Below are 4,485 nucleotides of genomic sequence, written 5' to 3' on the forward strand. Positions count from 1 at the left end.
AGTTTTTTTTCCCACATGGATTTCTTTTTTTTTTTTTTTTTCCGGTCTTTTTGAGACAGGGTCTCACTATGCAGTTCAGGCTGGCCTTGAGCTTATTTCATAGCCCAGGCTGGTCTCAAACTTGCAATTATCCTCCTGCCTCAGCCTCCCAAGTGCTGGGATTACAGGTGTGCACCACCACACCTGGCTGGATTTCTAACTGCAAAAGAAATGAGTGTTATGCTGTTCTAGTTTTGTTTCCATATTTTATGATAGTTTGAAAACAAAACAAAAAACACCAAAGAAAGTGACCCCCACGGGTTCTCCCTACCCGAGCTCTAAAATGGAGCCACGCATAGACCCCTGCGGGCTCCCCAGCCCCCGGCTTTGAAAGCCACAGAACCGGGACGCTGCAGTGTCTGAGATGACTTGGGGCAGGGCCGGAGCGCGAAGCCCAGGGCCCGGTCCCAGCTGGGGAGGGCGTGGAATTCTGGGGACGCTGTCGCCGGCGCGGAGTCACGGGGCCCGCCCCAGGCCAGATTGTGAAAGAGGCCGCTGTCTCTGGGCGCCTCCATTCCTGAACCCCCACCTGTCCTTTCAACATCTGCCCCCCCAGGCACCGGGCGGTCATGAGGGACTCACTCACCCCTCCCAGCGCGCTCGGTCAACTTAGACCCACAGACCTGAGGGCCTTGCAGAAAGCGGGCTCGGCGTTGCGAAAGTGGCCGGGGCGTGGCCCGGGAAGGGCGGAGACGGTGAGCACCCCGGGAAGGCATCTTTCAGCTGCCCTTACAGAGCAGCCAGGGTCGGTGAGCCGCGCGCGATCCCAGCACTTGGGAGGCTGAGGCAGGAACATTTGCAAGTTCAGGCCCAGCTTGGGCAGTTTAGCAACTTGGCAGGACCCTGGCCCTAAATTAAAAAAAAAAAAAGGATTGTGCGTGTAGCTCTGCACCTCTGCGAGGGCCCTGGGCGCTCTCCCCAGCACCACACACACGTGCGCGCACGCACGCACACACAGGGCTCCCTGGGCCCCCGCTCGCACCCCCACCTGGGCCCTGGAGCGCAGAGACTGCTGCGCTGGGAGCCCCCGGCGGGCGGCCGGAAGGAGCGCGCTCTGCAGGCCCCGGACAGCAGCGCAGCGCCCATGGAATGACTTCCTGTCGTCCCGCGCCCCGGGGTGACGCTGAGGACGCGGCCCGGGAGCGCCCTTCGGGGAGAGCCGCCTCCGCCGGCGTGTGGCCCGGGGGTGCGGGGCGACGTCACATGACACCTGCGCACCTGGGAAGGGAAGAGCAAGGACGGGCCGGCAGCAGGGAGGGGGCGCCGCGGCCGTCTTGTGGCTCAGGTGACCTCGTCCCTTAGAAGGTGTCCTCTAGCCCCAGCTCGGTGGCGCATATCTGTCTTCCCAGCTCTAGGGAGGCTGAGGCAGGAGGACTGCCAGGAGTTCGAGGCCAGCCTGGGCTCCGTAGGGAGTTTACGGCCAGCGAGCAGCTTTGGGGCTCTTGAGACCCACCCCGGGAGCGCAGTTCCCTCGCCCGGGGGCTGAGGCTTCCTCATCGCTGTTCTTGCTGTGGATTTATTTTCTGGGTGCTGAGGACCCGCCCCAGGGCCTTGTGCGTGCGAGGCCAGTGTCTGCCCACCGAGCGGCCCCCGGCCCGGCTCCCACCCTGGGGAAGCGGCTGCGAGCCGGGAGCGGAGGCTGAGGCTGCAGGGTGGGGGGCTGCCTGGAGCCTGGGTCCACTGCGCGCGAGAACACGGCCGTGAGCCGCGCACAGTCCAGCGCGGCGGGGTCGTCCCGGACGGGCCGTGCCAGCTGAGCCGCTGACAAGGGGGCGGCTGCTCGCCGCAGACCCCGCCTGAGCCGAGGGAGGCGGGAGCGCGCTGTGGGCTTGGAGCAGCGAGGCGGGACGGCAGGGGCCGGGGACAGTGAGCGGCCGTCCCAGGGCCAGGGCTCCCTCGGCGCCTGCTCGGTTTTCTGAGACACTGTCTGTGTAATTCAGGCTGGCCTGAACACCCAGTGATTCTCCTGCCTCAGCCTCCCGAGAGCGCCAAGTATAGGCCTGCGCCACCCCGCCGGGCTCCTCACTGCATCCCGAGGACCTTCCTGTCCCCTTCCTGAACGCAGGGCAGTCAGGGCAGAGGGCCCCAGGCCCACCCTGTGCCTGCGAGGCCGGCAGGAGAGCTCAGAGCTCGGGTCCTCCCTGGCCCCTTGGGTCACGCTCGGGTGCTGTGTGCGTCACCCAGTCTGGGAGGAGGGGCAGGTGGACAGCTGCGAGGCAGACAGCAGGGAGCAGGGCCGGCGGAGGCGGTGGGCGGCCGGCGGCCTCCGAGTGCTGAGTCGGCGGCATCCTCCGGAAGACGATGGATCTACAGCTGGCAGCGGAGGCGCTCTCCCCCCAGAACAGGGCCGGGAAGCGTTTACGCCGCAGCTTCACGGCTTCCCCCACGCAGCCTCTCCACTTTTCATTTGTATTGTGTGAGGCGGTCTCACTCTGCAGTCCAGGCTGGCTTTGAACGCACAGCAACCCTCCTGCCTCAGCCTTCCAGGTTTACGGCCTGGGCCACAGCCCGGCCAAGGTCTCACCGTTGAGTCTGGACCCACTCACTGTCACTGACTCCAGCTGAAGGGCCTGGGGGCCATCCTCAGAGCCCCCGCCCCAGCTGGGGAGCGGGAGCCGGGAGCGCCAAGGCAGCCCTCAGCTTCCGGCCGCAGGGCCCCCACGGCTCCAGAGAGACCCAGGCCAGGCCGTGGAGCTGAACGCAGGGTCCCGGGGACTCCGAGGCTGGGTTATCTCACTGTCAGCCCAGACAGTAGCCAGGCTATTCGAAGGGGACCCCGAGGCTGAGCCCCACCCTCTCCTGAGCAGCTGGGGGACCTGGGAGGGGACCGCACCCCACCCGCCCACCAGGCCCCACCGCCCGCTGGAGTGGTCACAGGCCGGGGAGCCCTGTGCGAAATGACGCTGGGCACTCAGCCTCCCGCACCTGTCCGGTATGTGGACAGTGGGGCTTTGGGGGCCGGGCGGGCGGGGCCGCTGGAAGGGGTTTGGGTGGGAGAGGAGAGGGGGTCACCGCGTCCCCACGGAGGACACTCGCTCCACTGCAGGGGCCGTTGTTTCCCGCTGCAGATGATAAATCACCAGCTCACACCTGTAATCCCAGCACTTCCAAGGCTGAGGCAGGAGGATCCCCACGAGTGTGAGGCCAGCCTGGGGACACTGAGAAGCTGTCTCAGGAACCAGACGGAGCCAGAGCAGAGCAGAGCTCGGGCCAGCTCGGGCCAGGTGCTGTGAGCGCGGCCCCACCCGTGCGGTCAGCCGTTCCCGGCCCACCCTGTGCGTCAGCCCAGGAAGGGGAGAGCGTCAAAGCGCGGAGGAAAACAATGGCCTTGTTTGGAAACTTTCCACCCGCTAAGAGGAGCCGGCTCCGGGCGGGAGGGCGGGGTGGGTGGGCTGGAGTCCTGCCCGGTGACGAATGCAGGGACCCACGCGGGAAGGCAGGCCCTGCGCACCCAGCACTCGGGAGGCTGAGGCAGGAGGAGCATCGTGAGTCCAAGGCCAGGCTGGGCCGCCTGTGAGACCCTGTCTCAAACACCAGAACAGAAGTAAGAGAGGTGGCGAGAGCGAGCGGGCGTCCCTCGTGTCAGACGCTCTGCGCCTTCCGTCCTCCCGCGCTGGGACACTGGGGCGGCCGGGTCCTCTGAGCACGGACCCCGGATCCCGAGGCCAGCTCCGGAGCAGCCCGCCGCCGGGCCTCTGGACGGGGCAGTGTGCGGCAGGAGGGTGGTGGCCGAGACCCAGCCGGCACCTGCCTGTGGGCCGAGGTCACCGGAGCCCCCCAGCTGCCCCAGGCTGCACTGCGGCCTCTGCTCAGCCCCCTCCGCCCTCCAGACCCGGGCTGGGGCGGTCCGAGCAGTAAAAACAGATCAAACAGAGGCAGGGCAGCCGCTGGCATCGGGCTTGCTGGGCTCTGGCCATTCAGTGCTGGGACTTCGTGCGCAGTCCCTCGCACAGTGTTTGGTTCCTGGAGGCAGGGTCTCCTATGTGGTTTAGGCTGATTTTGAACTCACCATGGGGCCCGGGCTGGCCTGAGCTCCTGGTGATCAGGCCAGGCTGACGGTGTCCAGCAGAGGGCGCTGCTGCGGAAGGACCATCCGTCCCCACACCCGCGGAATGTCCCGATGGCACGGCCGAGCCAGGGAGCCAGCCTCTCGACATGCCTCGGCCGACAGCTCCCCGCTTATCCAGGCCGCGCACATGACAGCGGCAGCCCCTGGGCTTTCTGTAAGATGTTGGGGAATCTAGGAGAGATTTTAGCCAAAGTCAGACGCGGTGGTGCACCCTGTAATTTCAGCACTGGGCAGGCTGGGGCAGGAGGACTGTCATGAGCTGGAGCTCAGCCTGGACTCCGTAGTGAGACCCCCGTCTCAAACAAAGGCAAAGCCAGCATCCTCTCGGATGGACAGACCAGACTGAGTTGGGCTTGAGGCCCAGGCAGGGCAGCAGC

Source organism: Chinchilla lanigera, unplaced genomic scaffold (assembly GCF_000276665.1).
Source record: "Chinchilla lanigera isolate Chin_1 unplaced genomic scaffold, ChiLan1.0 scaffold00043, whole genome shotgun sequence".
Taxonomy (NCBI): Eukaryota; Metazoa; Chordata; class Mammalia; order Rodentia; family Chinchillidae; genus Chinchilla; species Chinchilla lanigera.